General features: G+C 37.0%; 1 protein-coding gene across 5 annotated transcripts in view; it reads left to right on the top strand.

The window, feature by feature from the left end:
* Positions 1-19,369, top strand: part of LOC121330142 (alpha-(1,6)-fucosyltransferase) — a 286,595-nt gene that overhangs the window by 83,524 nt on the left and 183,702 nt on the right. For all 5 annotated transcript variants that reach the window (XM_041276439.1, XM_041276437.1, XM_041276438.1 and 2 more), the window contains one exon: positions 6,708-6,783. The gene's annotated coding sequence lies outside the window, so the exon portion shown is untranslated. The remainder of the gene's footprint in view (positions 1-6,707; positions 6,784-19,369) is intronic.

Genomic DNA, 19,369 nt, shown 5'->3' with positions numbered 1-19,369 from the left:
CCTGTCTTTGATTACAGTAACATATCATTCCAGCTTTTATACTGTGAGTGTTCGTTTGTAATCTTGTCATACAAGTTTGTTATTCAGCGTTAGAAATGTACACTAAAGTTTGAGTATTGGAGGCTACAGATATTGAATCCTGCTAATCTAAACTGATTTATATTCCAACCATGTTTTCATAACAAAATATATTCTGATAGCAGCTGTAGAAACTTCCATTTCAGAAAAAAAAACATGCATTGGTAGTTTTTATCAATTGGCTATTACTTAATTTTAATAAAGTATGAAAACATAAAAACAAAGACTAGACAAGTATGGTACAGATAACATTCAAAATAAATCACTGTTCTGAACAGGGTGCAATCCCAACTGGTTGACTGCAATATGGTTACATTATGTCTAACTAAAACCCTATATCCTTTTTTACTACAAAAACAAACTAGCTTACAGATTTTGTGCAACAATCAAAATATCTTCCTGCTATTTCTTGCTATTAAAAATTTGCTGATCGTTGGAGAGAAAATTCCACATTTAAAGACATGCATGCTTTACCAAGGCCCACAAACCTGCTTTGAACATCTGTTCTAATAGCAGAACAAGGACATTAAACCAGCAATTTGTTTGTGTTGAAGATAGAGTTTCATAATGTGCATCTGGTGTACAAGAAACATTTCTGACAGCGGTTTTGGTCATGTGCTGTGCACAGCTAAGCTACCATGCAAAGGGAATTGGTAGAAATTGCACCATTAGCATTAAATACCATTCACGAAACAGGAACAAGGACTGCAAGGAATATGCCCTGGGACTTGAAATAGAAATTATGTGATTGTGACTTTAGGAAGATGACGTGCTTTGGAAGATATGCTTTCCCCATGGCTCACTGAGAGCCGCCCTCGCGGAGGTGAGACTGAATCCGATTGGCACCCATGGCTGGGAAGCAAGCGTTACTTCCCCCGAGGGGAAACAAAGAGAAGGGCAGAGGATATATTTGAGAAGACTAGAAGAAGTTGTCCCGAATAACGAGGAATGCCTACGCTTCGGGAGACCGACACGTCCGGACTTCTGAGACTGAGCCACGCGGGGTGACAGGAATTCTGAAATAGAAGGAAATGAACATGCAAAGGGCCCAACGAGGAACACAGGCATAGATAAAAGAAAGTTTGTTAGTAAAGATTACAGGGTTTCCCCCTGGCTCAGGGAGAGCCACCCTCTCAGGGGGACCGAACCGATCAGGGCTCCAAGGCTAGAGAGCATGTATACTGGCCTCAAGGGGAACAAGTGATAGAAAATGGAAATTTGAGAAGTGCAAGGTTGCCCCCTGGCTCAGAGAGATACTACCCTTGCGAAGGTGAGACTGAACCAATCGATCTGCTGCCCCACAGGGGGAACCTGGAATGATGTAGAGAGTGTTGAGATTTGACCCTTTGGCTCTCTGAGGTTGAGGCCAGCTCGGCTGGGCCTATGGTTCGAAAGTGATATCACTTGCCCCCAAAAGAGGACCCTGGCTCCCTGAATCTGCGCCACCAATGCAAAAAAAAAAAATGATTAAGAAACCTAGGTTAATCAGTGACAATCACCCATGACCCTAGGTTAGTCACTGTTAGTCACGACAATCAGTGCTGGAGGTTTAAAATATATATATATATAGTATATATATATATTTATATATATATATATATATATATATATATATATATATATATATATATACTAATCTCACCCTTAATTGGGAGGAAACCTCTGGTGGTCTCGGTGGAGAGATTGCTCACTCCTGGTATACTAGTAATATGATGTTTGGCTGAATAAATATCAGGAAGTGCAGAACTAATTATCTAATGTATATGAATACTTTCTTCTACCCAGTGTAATATCAAATATTAAAAAAAAAAACTGAAAATACATGTTTTCCATATCATATTCTTTTGCAACTGCACATTGTAGACCTATATCCAATAGTGAATGGAAGTGCACAACAGGTAAGATTTATGAAAGCCTTTTGTTAGCTACAATTTTCGGTGGATAACTCGTCATCATTGTGGAGTTTAAAAGTGAAGCTGGAAAGACACATTGTTAAACTCAGGTGCTGTACTTCTCCAGTGATGTTATAATCAATGTACTCATTCAAAGGATTGCTAACCAGGGCTTTAAAAAGGTCCCCTTTTATTGAGCTGCACAAAGAATGGAGACTGTCATGTAAATGGAGAGGTCTGTCAGTAACTTTGCGTTTTGTTATTTTCAATATTTATGTGCAGAGTGCCAATACAGGGTCTCTGTACATCTGAAGAATACTATTAAGAAAGGAAAGAAATATCCAAGTGGCCACAGCCACATATTTCACAGGAGCCAGAAGCCCTGTTAACAGTTTCAGGTGCTGTGTTCGGTTGACTGGTCAGTTATAAGTGTGGGATTCAGTCTGCATAGAAGGCTGACCGTACAAGACTTTCACTTCCGTTACAAGTGCACTAAATCAATCAAGTATGCAGCTTTTGATGCACTTGTGCAGCACCAAGACTGACATTCATGTGTTTCAGCAGAATTATGTCTTCTGCCCAATAATAAAGAACCAAAAACAAAGAGCGAGCATGGCCAGGTCTATAACCTCATTCACGCCAATAGATTCTGACGTAAAACCGCAAGAAACAGTCAAGTAGACAAACATTTCTGCTAATGCCTTTATCAGTGTTTATTTGGTGGGATTTAGTTATGGTTTTAGTTCTGTGACAGTGCAGTACAAAACATCTTCTTCTCCATCTTGTGCATTGTTGATGGGGAGGACATTCTTCTCAACTCCACCCACATAGTTAAAACCGTTTAAAGATTTATACCTGAAGGATTACCATCTTTACTTAATGTATCCCTATAGCTAGATTGTAGATTAAGGTGTTAAGGGGTTGCTGGATACGATCTAAAATCTGCTTGTTAACCCTTTGCTGCCGACGCGCTGTAATTTCGTAACTTTTGTTACAATGACAAAACAAGTCTCATATCTCAGACATCCAACCAGCAAACTTATTTTTTTAAAGCATGGATCATAGCCATGACTACGAGCATGTCATGATACAATTGGTTTAGGGCTATGGTGTCGGGACATATATAATATTTTGATTACAAGGTCTCTGCTGCTGCCATTAAGACTGAGTGCACAGTAGATTTGAAGATTTGTATCTCCGGTATTACAATTCCAAGAGTGCTAATCTACATATCCTCTAAATGGTAAGTACTTGGGCTAATTAGCCATATTGTTGTTGTTGGTTTTTTTTAAACTTCATATTAGTTATTTTGTGTTGAGTAAATCTGCTGTGTTTTTTTTTTTTTTTTTTTTTTCCCCTCTGTCTCGTGTCTGTGTGTGCGTGATTGCTTGCTTGCTTGCTGGGCAGGGCTAACTTTTATGACTGTAGACTACTGTACCAACATCACATTTGTAAAAAAAACTAACCTTCTTATAGTGAGTTTCACGTATACATTTTTATTTTACATTTGTTTTTTTATTTTATGAACTTGTTTCTCCTCAGGAGAGAAAGCAAAACTAAATAGGTCTGTCGCATGTTGCTGAAAGTTAGGTGTTTGTGTACATCTGTGTATTTAAGCTCATTTTTGTTTACCTTTTCTAGTAGATTTATTATTTATCTGTAGTCGTTATTATTATTTAGCTTTGCATTTTTTTGAACTTCATATTTTTTTTTAATTTGATGTGTAAAAGAATGAGGATTAATTATTTTGTAGTTTTTTTTTTTATTATTGATTTAGTTTTTGTTCTTACTTTGCCTGTAGCCTATGTAAAGAACAAAGACATTATTTACCTGTAGTGGTTATTATTATTATTATTATTATTATTAAGCCATGTGTTTTATTATTAATTTACTGTGTGTGTATGTATGTATGTAAAGAATCGATATATTATTTATCTGTATCATTATTATTTAGCCATGTACTGTATTTTATTATTAGTTTACTTTGTGTGTGTGTGTGTAAAGAACAGTTATTATTATTATTAGTTTACTTTTACTGTGTGTGTGAGTCATTATTTATTATTATTATTGTTATTATTATTATTATTATTATTATTATTATTATTATTATTATATTATTATTAACTGGTGTTTATTTTAATGTTTTATGTAGGTGTGTGTAAGCCAGAAGATGGATGGAGACCACCAGTTCTAGCATCAGGTTCAGTCACTGAAGAGGAGGGTCCTGACTGAGGAGGAGATTGAAGGACAACATCGAGGAGGACCTCCCTGATGAAGAGCAGGAGGATGAGGAGGAGAATGATCTGGAGGAGCCCCAGCCCAGCAATTCAACTGCAGGGTAGTTTTGAAAATAAATAAATACATACAGAACAATAGGGAAGGGTTTTTATTTTTGTCTCCCTCCCTCCCAAATAAAATTCTTAATATCAAAGTTATATTTGTAATATGCTTTTTTTCCCCTTCAAATAATAATAAAAATAAATAAATAACTTGATAACTTGTGTATTGTTTCTTTATTTTTGTACTGAAATATAACTGTATCTCAAACAGGGCAATAATGTTTCCAATCTCACTTTTTGGCAAGTCTTAGTCCTTGATTTTTGTAAAATTCTATGCATTGTGAAAGCTTATCTAGCTCTGCAACTGTACAAGATATTTCAATCCTGATTTCAGATTTGAAATCATTAACAAATTGTGAAGCTACAGTATACGCTAAGGTTTTTTTCTATAAAACTTAGAAAGAGGTTGAAATTGGCAATTTTTAAAATTATATTTTAATATTTTACATTTGCCATTTCAGAGGATTTTTGTACAAAACCATGCATTATAAAACCTTATCTAGTTCTGCAACTGTACAAGATATTTCAATAATGATTTCAGATTTGAAATCCTTCACAAATTGTGAAGGTACAATATACTATTTTTTTTATAAACTTTTTATTTTTTTTTAATTTTTTTTTTTATACCTGTAATACTTGAAATTGTCCATTTTTAAAAAGTATTACTTACTATTTTACATTTGCCATTCTGAAGGTTAATTTTTTTGTAAAATACTATGCATTGTAAAAGCTTATCTAGCTCTGCAGCTGTACGAGATATTTCAATAATGATTTCAGATTTCAATTGGAATTGGAAAATTGTACAGCGACAATTGTACTCTTAAGTTGTTTTGATATAATACTTGGAAAGAGGTTGAAATTGGCCATTTTTAATTTTTTAAAACTTATTTTTCATATTTTGATAATTTTTGGGGTTAAATAAGTTATAAATAACTTACACAATGTATCTGAGAGTTAATTTAAGCCATGACAAATTATTTTATTAACAGCATTGTTTCCTCTCCAGTATTGTTGGAGATTAATGGTTCGATGCGTGTTAGGTGAAGCCTGTGCAATGTCAGAGATAAAAAAAATCTTCTGAATTGTAAATAAATTAGCTTTGGTTTGAGGGAAGATCATTATCAGCTTTATCTCTAACAGTATGCTAAATAATAGGGCTCCTGATTTTGAACGCACCCTTGTATGGTACGTACAATAAGAAACTTGAATGAATGCCAGTTTGAACAGCTGGGAAGTCAGCAGAACATGTTTTAAATCTGTTAAATTCTTTGGTGTGCATTGATTTTGCTGGGCGTTGATTCAAGTTCAAGCTGGGAATTGTTTTAGTTAACATTAATTTGCAAAGGCTGTGCTTTATCCCAATGAATACAATTTTTTTTGTATTTTTTTATTTAATAAAATGTTCAAATCCCAACCACTGGCATGTGATTTATATATATTGATGGTAAAATGTAAGAAGTGTTTTCTTCCTGAAGCCGTTTTAATAATTTAATTGGAAATGCACTGGGAATTGACAAAAAAAAAAAAAAAAAAAAAAAAAAAAAAACAAACAAAAAAAAAAAAAGTTATTGCTTTCTGTTTTTTTAGACTTTAGTTTCATTTTGAATCAGGTTATTGCCATTTCTCTCTCCACAACTCTAGAGGTTCACTTCCTGTGTTACAGCCAATAGGACCCCACCAGGAACACTCACATAGGAAGCCATGTGATGACAGTGGGGACTCAATGACCTGTAACACAGACAGTGAATCTGTACCACTTTGGCAGTGAAACATGTGCTCCTCTTCCCTCTGGAAATCTAGCATGGATTTGCTAAGCTAAGGATGGGTTTTGGTGCACAGCAGGCCAAATAGTGTAAATGCCAAATCAAGTACATGGTGATTCTGTCCCATGTAGAAAGAGTCTGCCTGCACTGTGTTTAAGGGGACTTTAGAAGGAGATCTAATGTTGCTCTGCCCATTCCTCATGTTTGGTTTTATTATATTACTTGAGTTGAATGTTTTCAGTAATGCTACACAGTAACTTCACCACTCTTAATATTAAAGTACTTATTAGAAATTGTGAGGTTTAAACCCTTCAACTTACAAGGGGCATGTGTGTCCCACAAAAAAACAACAGAAAGATAACGTTCTTATTTTAAATTGTACTGACAGGTTGGATCTGGTCATCTAAACTGTCATGATCCTGAAGATACTTGAGTCACTCTCAAATGTCTTAAAAAAAAAAACAACATCTTATCAAATTTTGAATTTAGTGTAAACCTTGCAATTTAGTTTACTGCAGCTCTAGAATTCTGCTTACTGGAATTCATTGTAAACTTCATTGAAGCCCCAGTAGAGCAGAACAGGGGGTTGAGAATGTCAATCTCCATTGTAATACTGAATATTGTTTCCTTTTCAGAGTTTGAAGTCCTGTGTTTGAAGAGTGGCTGTTTTAACTGGAGCCATTTGGATTTTGAAAGCTACAGAACAACACGGTAAGCTTCGACCAACTGAGATAAGAGGTTCTTGAACTACTGTAGCTTGTACGCCTAAAGAAGATTTTTTAAAAGAAGTCAAAGGCAGGCATTAGACGGATCTAGTAGTGTGAGAGTTGGAATCGAAGCTGCAGGGTTTTGGATACAGTGTCAATTAAAATCAGGGGGGACTGGAGAATCAAGCAAAGAGTGGGAAAAAATCAGTTCCAGTTGAAAAATAGTCTTTACAGCAGATCAGACTTCAGTCTAAAATTCGGGATCAATGCATACCAACCGCTTGGGTATTGAAACATCACACCAACATGACCTACAATGCCAGTAAATATGGAAAACACATTGTATCTGAGCAAACAGTCAGTTCTGGGTAGTGCCTACACGGGTACTTTACTTGCACAATGGTGTATATTTCTCCACAGAAATATACAATATATTTTCAGGGTAGTTTAAAATGGTTTTGAAAATGAATGGTTTAATCATGGGCTCTATGGGTAGCAGAGCACCATTCAGATAAGCCATCATCATTCCTTGTGTGATCGACTAGTTATCCCCCAGCTTGTACAGTAGATGAGCATTGTTCTATTGCTAGACTGTGTTCCATTATACTGCTTTGTAGTTTGAGTTGAAATTATTTTTACAAGTAGATTTATTTTATGTATTTTTCTCAAGTACCATGTCCAGTTATCCAGCTCAAGGCCTCGGGGAAAGAAATTACTTTAGCAGCAGGCTTTATTTGTCTCCCACTGTGATGGCCATTTTCTGTGTGTTAAATAGGTTTTTTTTTTTTTTTTTTTTTCTAATTATTGGAAATCTGTCTACCTTTTTATTGTTATATATCTAGTTTCATATTTCAAATTAGCAATATACTTTTTCTAGAAGCAATATCACAGCTGAAACATAAAATAATGTTTAAACTTAAAAATCTATATTATTATTGCCTAATTTTGCTTTGAGGCCTATTTTGTTGTGTATTGTATTTGACTATACCATGCTCTGTAGTTGATTTCTGACTCCTTTAGTAAGGTATAGCTGTGAAGGATTCAGGGCTTTGTGTTAGGGGAATGTTACTGGGGAAAAATTCAAGACAATTTCAGTAGCTGTCGAGCGATGTCTGTAGGCATCATAAAGAGCACTTTTTTTTTTTTTTTTTAAAGCATAGCAATCTAGTATAAACACACATTAATAAGGTGCAGAAACCATTTTTGTCATTTATTTTCATTTACTGTGCTGCTCTGTACATTTTCAAAGTGTTGAGGTGTACGATTTTATGGGCTGCATAAGTTGACGCTGGCATTGTAAATGTTGTGATTCAATTGAAAAGGCTGTATTTTGGGAACTGTGTAGGTGGGGAGTTACTAGTAGCTCTGTGGTCACAAGGTTCAACTGTTGCTAGGGGCAATGTGCAAAAATACCAGTTGTACAAGCTATTAAGATACCTCATTTAGCAAGGTGTTTATAGCTAAATGCATTTTGCACCACATTTGTATCAACAGTGATTTTCCTTTTACTGTACAAAAAATGCTGCATGCAGTAGTATGCACATGTATTAGAACACTCAAAGATTGTCATTTATATCCTTTATATATCTACCTGCATAAAGTATGAGAATTTCATTTTTCGGTCAGTAATCAGGGATGCAGGAATAATAGGCACTTGTGTAAAAATAAATTACTTTGTGCTTTAATTAGGCATCTTAAACAACTTCTAAAAAGTCTCATGCATTTTACCATTTGTTGCAATGTGTTCCTTTTCTGTTGTTATTGTAAATGAATTGCACGTGTAGCCTATTAAATTCATCAGTTAAATTAGACACTCACTAATTTGCCTATTTTGACAATTTTCCAAGATTTTCAGTTACAGTGGTTTGATTTCATATGCACAAGAAATCAAAACAACAGAAGCAGTGGGGTATTCTAATGCATTTGCACATGACTGTATATTAAACTTGGTTTAAAGAGTTTGATAAATATGTTGCCATTTGTGGTACTGATTTTAAAAGTAGTGAGCATTGAGCAATACCTGTATTTTGATGCTAAGCAGCTGATTCCAGAGTTATCTAGGCAACGCTTGTTATGTCTCTCTGCAGCCAAAGGAGCTGATTGCATAGGAGTGGTGGAGACTACAAAGTGGTATCAGAGCTTTGAAGATACAATTTTTCACTCTTTTCCTACACTGCTCCAAACATATCAAGCATGTGTGTATACAAGCATTCAGACGCTCATTTCCAGTATGCATTATTACAGTGAGTCGTGTTGATCACACAGCGTCTAATGCAATATATACATATCACTGGAGTAGTTATGGACGCTGTCTTAAACCCTGTGTTTTTACACAACATGCACTAAGAATCCTTTATTAACGATCCTTGATATTGAGAACTACTTGCAATACAATGATAAGTATGTGAAAAATACAGGACTCCTCAATTAGGATTCAGAAGAGAGTTCAGGTAATGCAATTAAAGAAATCATTGTACAGGCAGCCCTCGCACTTACGACACAATTGGTTCCTGGAAGTCGCGTTGTAAGTCGAAGCACATTTTCCCATAGGAACAATGTTATAAACTGGGGTTACGTTCCTGACTCTTCAGCCAGATAATATAGTTTCACAAAAATGACCCGTTATATTGTACTAATGCAAATATTTATTTAAATCTTTACACTCAGCCCGGTGATCACGTGCATATTACTGAGACACCTACCTGGCTTGTTTAAAATTACAGACTTTGGGCTTTCCAATGACGTATTCAATGTGGTACTCCTAGCAGGAAATATGATCGCCTGAAGTTAAGCCCCTTATCATGTGACAGAGTTCACAGCTTAGGTTTCGTTTTGAGTCAGTTGCTCTTATCAGACATTGTTAGTGGCAAATAAATTAAAAAACACACACACACACACACACACACACACACACACACACACACACACACACACACACACTGTTACATGCATAACCCCCCCCCCCCCCCCCCCCCCCCCCCCAAAAAAAACGGATCTGAGTCAGTTCCGCTGGTGCTGTCCATGACGTCAAAACCTGTGACTCGTACGTGTGGACTGACGTACCGAGTCCAGCAGGCGAACACAGCATTACAAGCCAGGTAAGCTACAGCCGTTTTTTCTCAGTCGAGCTTCGTAAAAATATTTTGCAAAAGAGTCGTTAGTGCCATGCGTTTTAAGTCGAGGCGTCGTAAGTCGAGGATCATCGGTATAATCAATTGATCTAAAAAGCAGCAAATCAAGGACTGTCACTGAGCACACGCTCCCCAGCAGATTAACCACTCTGCAGAAAGAACCAGGCTGGTTTGCAACTGCGAATTGTACAATACAAAGGAGCCCTTGTAACATCATATTTGGGAGTTATATAAAGCATGCTAAATGTGTTTTCATATTTGGTACATAGCTGTGTTCTACAGTTTTTCTCAATTAGGATTCACTGTCTGTGTTTCAGGTTTCATTCACATTTTTACAGCTGCTTAATCTTTGGCCATATATATCAATGATACAGCCCACATTGAGGCATAGGCCTATACCTTGCCCTATGGACAAATCATAGGCAAATTGCTTCGTCTATAGTATGTAAATATATGATAATTTGACAACTTATCAATTTATTTGATGATATGGGCAATTTGACAATGTTATTCTCTAGATCTCTGAGTCACTTTTGAGTTATGGTGTTGTCTAATAAACTGTTTTGTGGAAATATTTCAGAAACTGTTAAAATGAGGCCACAATTTAGGCTTTTTCCTCCATGTGTACAAAGCATTCTGTCAGGTGATTTTGCTGTACAGGGATGCACCAGGTAAACTTTGTTTTTGTTCACAGTTAAAATAAAGAGTTCAGAGAGATTTTGTTCAGGTTATTAAACTTCATCATCATTATCCCCTGGCTATTTCCATATTTCCTGCAAATTAAGCAAAACCGCGCCTGATTTTTAAATCTTGGTACAGCGCTTACAGATCCAGTCTTTCCTATCTGCAAAGAAGCAGCCGCGGCAGCAGAAGCCCCTAAGGTACTGACTGCACACCAGGAGTACCAACACAGATCAATAAGCAGATTTTATTAATCTCAATGATGAGTAAATGAAACTCAAGCAACTTGCATGTGAACATTTCAAGATAAGTGGAAGGAACAATGCAGGATAAGGGAAGTCATGCAGAATTAGAGACCTTCATTTTCTTCTTCCGCATGCTTAGGGTTTATATTCTTTAAAAAAGATTCTCTGCAGTTCTGCCTTCAGTCAAAGAACTGGAACTCATTGAAAGAAGCATGATGTTATATCGACTGTTAACCCATTACATACCAAATTAATTTCTCTTTGAAAAAATCAGAACACAAGCTGTATTTGTCATTTGATACATTGCATTTAGATTTTACTTTTGCGGTTAACAAAATTAGAGTAAGTTATCATAACAATTTAAAAAAAAAAAAAAAAAAAAAAAAAAAAAAAAAAAAAAAACAGGTAGGTGCCAGTTAAAAAGGGCCCACAAATTTACAAAGTAGCCTGTCCTCAAATGAGGACTTAATGGAATAAGAAGAAAACCTTGTTTTGTTGAACATAAAGGACGTCTGGTGCCACATAACAATACAACAAGAACAAAAACTATTCACAAACAATACCCAATTCCAGCCAAATAGCCAATATCCCTGTTGGCAGAGTTATGGCCCCTCTGTAGGTTCAATATGGTCTGTTTGGAATAACTGGAAGCAAGAAATGCACAGAACCTGTACCCAGCCAGTCCATTCGGACTTCCTACTGGTCCCCGTCAAATATACACTTCATTATTTAGAATACCATCCTTAGACTAATGCTGATCACTATAAATACTTGTATTACCTATCTTAACTAATTTGATAAATTAAATGCAACATAGGCAAGTGAATAAATATTACTTTGCACATACAGTAATCCATCACAGATCCGACTGCGGTGAGACCAGAGTAAAGGTGGATACAAATCCTGTTTTAAATACCATTATACACAGCTGTAACAATTAATATATTCACACAATTGTTGTTTTGAGGTTCTGTTTTTATTTGGGAGCTCCCCTAATCCCTTGTTTAGAAAGATACAGGGTATTAATACTTGTGACAGAGTAGCCATCTATCATGTGGGTGTGTGCTTTCACTGCTGAGTGACAGGCAGGAGAGCGAGACGGAGGTTGAAGTTGATACGCCCCCCCAGGTGAACTGGATTTATTTACAGATCAGATCAAGCCAACACATTGAACAGCTCACATGACACTGCCACTGGTAGCGCACAGGGCACATACAACACAGTGTATGAAAACTTTGGTAGGATCTATAGTCTCTGAACTAATCTTCTGAGGGGGCAGATACACGACGGAGTGCTGTATTTATAAGGATCAGCAGGTACATCTTGACCCCTGCATTATCGCAGTCACAGTCGCAGTTGCTTTTGAAAGCCGGACGATTGGCAGACTGCTTGAGCTGCTTTGTAACCTCACGCAGCTGGCCTTGAGCTCGCAACGTCATAGAACTTTGCAAGGATATGCTGCTAGAACGCTACCAATCTTCACTGAAAACAAGGCCCAGTTCTCCAGAAGTAAGTCAGTCCTTGTAATTGCAATCTTATACTTCATATAGCAAACCAGGTGAAAAAATACAACACGGAAATTCTGTTTGAAAAGGAAAGACGACAGTTCAATTGTGCTACTTTTAAAATCAAAGTTTTTATAACTTGTGCTGCTTTCATTCAAACTTGGTAGAATCTGAGACCTACTGTACAAACTGTACAGGGCAGCTTGTGTCTGTTAACAGTGCCATTTCCATGCTTCCTATAACATGAGAGTTAACTTTTAAAACCACGTTTCCTCATTTCTGATGAGATCATCACAAAATAAACCATCTTCTCATTTAGTTCTGTGCTGTCAGCTCATTTTCAACATTTCCTGCATCCCAAAATTGGCAGGAGTCTGGCCACAAACCACGATTGGCTGCTTCCTAAACCTCAGGTTAAAGAAAGCTCTGGCCTTCATGCTATGTTAGTGAAGAAGCGAAATTGCAAAACACAGTATCACGTTCCATTCCCTGTCAAACCAGAAAAGCTAACAGGATTTTGAAAACACTGTTAGGTCTAATTGAGGGGTGGCATACTTGAGGCTTGCAGGCTGACTTGGGCCCCAGGGCAGTTTTATCAGTTGATGGGATTTTAATGTATGCCATCGATCCTTACGTAAGAAATGGTGAGGCAGCTGGAAGACAGTTTAATGTAATGCATGTAAAGATATTACATGTTAATGATATTGCACGTTCCTCACTATCCCCCAAATAGAAGTGAAAATAAAAGTAGCAGAACATTTATTTTCTATTATTGTCCATCTCATTAAATAGGAAATTACAACCATTGATAACATAGAGTTTGACATCCCTGGTCGAATTCAATTGATTGATAAAAAGCTGCAGGTCTAAATACCACCGCTTTTAGATAATTAAAATCAGTGGGCACACCTCCTTTATAACAGTTTCTCATAGTAAAAACATAGCAAACTGTAATAAAGCATGTTAAGCACTTTAAAAAAAAATTAAATAATTTTTTTTTTTTAAACCATGTGAAACTGTGAGCAGACCATGAGGAAACTGCACAATTACCAAGCATTTCTTTTTACTGTGGTAAACAGTTACAAGGTCTATGTAGAGACCTCATAATCTTGCTATTAGAAATTGATGCTGAAAAAAAATCTGTATAGTTCTAAAGGATTAATACAAGTTTCCTTGTTGTGAGAGGTTTTTATCCTCTTTTAAACATGTACTTCTGTTCTCTTAATGATGTTTAAAAGGCAAAACTGTTCAATTAAAATTAGTTTCCTTTTTATTCCTTTTTTTTTATACCCATGTGGAGGCTGGTACTAGGCACTGGTTTATGTTGGCGTTCTTTTTCCAAATCTGCAAGCACTTGTATTTTTTATTTAATTAATTTTTTATACAGAAGATTTACCCATGAATAAAACAATTACAAATACATTCAACAACAGATACATGTGTGGTTCAGACTTAGTCAACAAGCTACAAAAAACAACAATATAAATAGGATAGTTTTAGCCTTGTGGTCGCTCAGTATTGCAGAACAGTTTCACACCGTCCTTATAAAAGGTTCTGGGGTTCTCTTCAGCAGTTATATTCTCTGTGCAGCACGATTCATCCTGTAGTTTAGGTGGAAGCGGTTAATAGGTGTTGCTGGATACCAAAATAAACTATAAAGCAAATTAACGTAGCTGTATGTTAATGTGTTTTTTTTCTGACTGAAAAAAAAAAAATTCTATGTGAGAAAATGTCTTCGCAGAATTCTTCTCCTTCACCCTTGTGTGAATTCTGCGTTGATTTCTTCAATTGCGGGATAGCAGAATTCTGGAGGCACTGGTGAATTTGTTAGCTTATGATTAAAAATAGTGTAGTGTAAAGTATGGTAAGTAGAAAATTCAGGTTGGTCAGTAGAAATTCAGGTTCATAAGTGGAACATGTTCTTATTACATGTAGTCATGTACTGTTTCATACATGCTAACATCCTAAGAATTAAATATTGTTAAATTCTGAACACTTGCCATGTTTTATGTTTATAAACACAATAAGGTCCTGCACCAGAGCCCATCTTTCTCTTCCTCCTCCACTGTCTAGACTGTCAAATGCTATTTTAGCAGTAGAACTGATTTTACAATAATAGCCTTAGTTTTCCTACACTACGATTGATTAAAAAAAGAACTGAATGCCACTTAGTCAGTATAAGATCACAATTCAAACACAAAATGGATATAAACGATACAGATTTGCCAGCTGATCAATATTGTTAAAGCTTTTCTAAATGTTAATTGGTACTTAACTAAGCAGACATTTACATGTTAAAAGATGCCTTATACACGACTGTTGACGATGGTCCATTATTATAAATATGTTCTTTATGACAGTCTGAAGAAGTCTTGATAATTACCGGATGTAATATTTGATTTTTTCCATGTGTAGTCTCCCTCTTTATATTCCAGAGTGACAGTCTCCATATAAAAATAGCCTTCCCAAGGGAACTTTTAACAACAGAATCCTGAAGTAGTGATGTTTGTTGCCAGGTATGTTTTTAATGTAACATTGTGAAATCTCTATACAATCCTGCTCTCAGTCCCTCATTAACCATGCCATAGAACAGCGGGCCTCCCATGCTTTACTAAATCTAAGAACACCAACAAAAACAAAAAAACACACAATGTTGTAAATGTTAAAACTGTTTTACAATCTTTGTGACTTTTGTAACCTCCAGACTAAGGGTAAATGACCAGAATTACCGCGTGGCAGGGGGAAGCCACACCCTGCACAAAAATGAACCCGCGATAGCTCTATTCACTGAGCTAATTATATGCAGAAATAAAGAGGGCTAAATGATTCATTTGCAGGTTGTCACAACACACAAAGTTCAGCACAGAGAATTCAACATGCGGAATAATGCACAAGGTTTACACACACTGTATTATATTGTATATATACACTGAGTGTACAAAACATTAGAAACACTTTCCTAATATTGAGTTGCACCCCCTTTTGTCCTCAGAACAGCCTCAATTCGTCGGGGCATGGAGTCAAAAGGTGTCGAAAGCGTTCTACAGGGATGCTGGCCCATATTAACTCCAGTGCTTCTCACAGTTGTGTCAAGTTGGCTGGTAGTGGATCTCTACTCCGAATAGCTTGTTCCATCTCATCCCACAGATGCTCAATTGGATTGAGATCTGGTAACTGGGCCACTGCAGTAAGCTGAATTCACTGTCATGTTCGTGGAACCATTCCTGGACAATCCTAGCCTTGTGGCATGGGGAATTATTGTGCTGAAAAAATCCATTATCAGATGGATACACTGCTGCCATGAAGGGATACACCTGATTGGCAGTGATGTTTAGATATCCTTTGGCATTCAAACGTTGCCCCACTTTTATCAAGGGGCCCAATGCGTGCCATGAAAACACACCCCACACCATCACACCACCACCACCAGCCTGCAGTGTTGACACGTGGCATGATGGATGGATGTACTCATGTGATTTTCTCCATACCCTAGTCCTCGCATCAGCATGAAACAGCAGGAACCAGGATTCATCAGACCAGGCAATGTTTTTCCAATCCTCTAGTGTCCAGTGTTTTCTTTCCTTAGCCCACTGCAACCGCAGTTTCTTGTGTTTTGCTGAAAGAAGTGGAACTCTGTTAGGTCGTCGACTTCCATACCACATTCGTGTCAAGATATGACGAGTTGTGCATTCTTTTATGGGTCTTTCGGCATCAATGTTGTACTGGACTGTCAGTTGACTAACTGTAGGCCGTCTGTTGCTCTGCACAATTTGTGTCAGCCTCCTTTGGCCTCTTTCATCAATGAGCCATTTTTGACCACTGGCCTGCTGTTGGCTGGATGTCATTTGGGTGGTGGACCATTCTTGATACACACGGGAAACTGCTGAGCGTGAAAAACCCAGCAGCTTTGCAGTTCTTGACACACTCAAACCGGCGCACCTGGCACTTACTACCATACCCCTTTCAAAGGCACTTAAATCTTTTGTCTTGCCCATTTACCCTCTGAATGGCACACATACACAATCCTTGTCTCAACTGTGTCAAGGCTTAAAAATCTTTCTTTAACCTGTCTCCCCTTCATCTACACTGATTGAACTGGATTTAACAGGTTACATCAATAAGGGATCATAGATTTCACCTGGATTCACCTTATCAGTCTATTTCATGGAAAGAGCAGGTGTTCCTAATGTTTTGTACACTCAGTGTGTATATATATATATATATATATATATATATATATATATATATATATATATATATATATATATATATAAGGGCGCTTGAAAGAAAAGGTAAGTACGGTTCTCGGTTTGTCACAATGACAGAGGACAGTGAGGAATCTAAAGTTTACAGACCAGGAGCTAAATGTATTAGCAGAAGTGGTGGGGAATTATGAAGGGCTTTTTGGTGCTGAATCAGCTAGAACATTAACTGCAGTGAAACATAAAGGACAAAATAAATCTGCTCCGTAGGAGGAGGGCGGAGGTCAAATCACAGCGTCCCGCGAGACAGTCAAAGCAGAGAAAGTCATTGCTAATGGAACATTTATGTTTAACTCCACAAATCAAATAAATATTTGTTTGTTCAACTTCATCTCCCTCTGATTTATTTTGTAATATTAATCAAAAGATAGCAAAGCACTCGCTCAGTCAGTTAAAAGTTCACTATTTACTTTTAAAAAGTGTGCTTGACAAAACTCCACTTTTTTAACATTAGATGCTGTTTGATTACTTGTATTTATAACTGCACCTCAACTCACAATCTGTGTACATTCATTTATTGAACATTTACGTTTCTTTTGTATATTTTAAAGCTATTTTAAGCATAGCCCACGTAAATGGTCTATCACAAGTACATTGTGACTATATAAATATATTAACATAGCCAAAAGTGTTGCAAGAGTCAAGATGCAGCGTATCTACTAAGTAAACAGTAAGTTCCTCTGAGTTGTAAAGCGCTGAGGGATGAAATAATATACAAAACAGTAACCTTGATCATCAGTGTCCTCGTCGCATACAACGCAAGCAGACTTGTTCATTTTGCCATTGAAATACTCTGCGTGCTTGTGACAAAGTGGCCGAGTGGGAACAGGTGCAGGAGTGATGCAGTGCAATAATTAAACAGATAGAGCCTTGTAATCCAGTTTGGAATAGTGAACTTTATTTTTATTCCAGGTCTGGTAACCTAAACAATAATCCCCTGGCAATACACAACGATGTGTGCTGCATGGGGTAAACAATGATGGGGTTGCATTCCTAAGTAATAAACAATATATCTTACCCACAATAATACATACATGGTCACCAGTCCTGTGTGCGTGCAGTAGCGCTCATGGTGGGTGACACGGGTTATTTAGTGACTGTTGGTGAAGTGCTGTTCCGGCTTTGTGCTGGCCCTAGATGACAGCTCCGGAACTGTGCTAGCTGTCTAGTAATATGCAAGACAAGACAATTACACGACAAAACAAACAAAACACTCGCTGTACTTTTTACGTTTAGGAACGGGGTCTAGCACAGTTCTTCTCAGTTTAATTAAACAAACCAAAACGAAAGAACACATTGCGATTCTTCGTCCCCTTTTATGCTGTCACACATGACCCCTTGGTAAATGAGTGCACCCCATGAGATAGTGCACCCTGTGAGATTGTGCATCCCATGTGATAGTCCACCCCGTGTGATAGTGCACCCTGTGAGATTGTGCATCCCGTGTGATAGTGCACCCTGTGAGATAGTACACTTCGTGAGATAGTGCACCCCGTGTGATTGTGCATCCCATGTGATAGTGCACCTCATAAGTGCACTCCAGGGCATGAAATAACGAACGGCACCAGTGGCAATTGGGGCAAAATCTCAAATTTGAAAAAACTTATGGCAAAAGTTGCCTGTAAGCCTGTCTGTCATTGCCTCCGGTGCCCCTCAGCACCAGCACATCTACATCCCATTCACAAACTTGATCAGCGTCAGCTGGCCCGTCTGTCACAATTCAATTCTGTCTGATCTCATCGCATGGGTTTCATAATTTCCATGAATTAGAACCAGTGCCAAGTAGTAATAATAGCCAATTCTCAGTGAAAATCTCGATTTGTGAATGAATGCTATACCATTTCAAAATGCACTGAATAAACGTTTGCTTCACCAGCGGAAAACATGTTATATGAAAACCAGTTGAACTGGCTTACCCTAAATTATGAAACACACTGCACAGAGGGTTTGAAAAGAGCTTTCTTTACAGGATACAGACACGCACTATATTAAACTCTTGTTAACAGGATGACAGACTTTAGTAAAAATACCATGAGTATTTTTTTTTTTTTTTGCCAAATTACCCTTTTCATTTTTTTATTATGAAAGTTTATGTTGTTTTTAAAATGGATTTTTTTATACCATTTTATTTTTACAATGGAAAAGTGACTTATGTTTAATTTCTTTAACAATTAGTATGTGAATCACTCAGAAAAGATTGATTTGTGTTTGTTTGAATTCAGATTTCATCAACATAATAGGCTCTCTGTATTTATTTTTGTTGTTTTATGAATGAGTATGAAATCGCCTTGGTACTCTTGGGTTGGATTTATGTTTTGCTTTTTTGCCCCCTAGAACTGCCTTGGTGCCCCTGAATCTTCATACCCAAGAAAGGCAACATTGCCTTGCCCTTCATGACCTTAACTTCATGCCTTGGTGTAAAATAATAATAATAATAATAATAATAATAATAATAATAATAATAATAATAAATAATAATAATGAGATATTGCGCATGTGGAACACAAAGACACGTGTGATACCGGTTGTAGTTGGAGCTCTTGGAACTATTCGTCAAAGAAGATCGCCCTCCTAGGAACAGTCCACATACTCCGGAAAGCCCTAAGCATCAGGCAATAGAAGGCCCAAGGAATCCAATGGATCCCCGGCAAATACTCACCAGCGGAAGCTGAGACTGAACAAGGATAATAATAATAATAATAATAATAATAGCTGTAGTGTGGTGAGGGTAAAGATTTTGCCTCCCTAGCCTGCAGGAGCACCAGA

The sequence above is a fragment of the Polyodon spathula genome, chromosome 17 (assembly GCF_017654505.1).
Source record: "Polyodon spathula isolate WHYD16114869_AA chromosome 17, ASM1765450v1, whole genome shotgun sequence".
NCBI classification, from domain to species: Eukaryota; Metazoa; Chordata; class Actinopteri; order Acipenseriformes; family Polyodontidae; genus Polyodon; species Polyodon spathula.
This window is presented reverse-complemented; position numbering and strand designations above follow the sequence as displayed.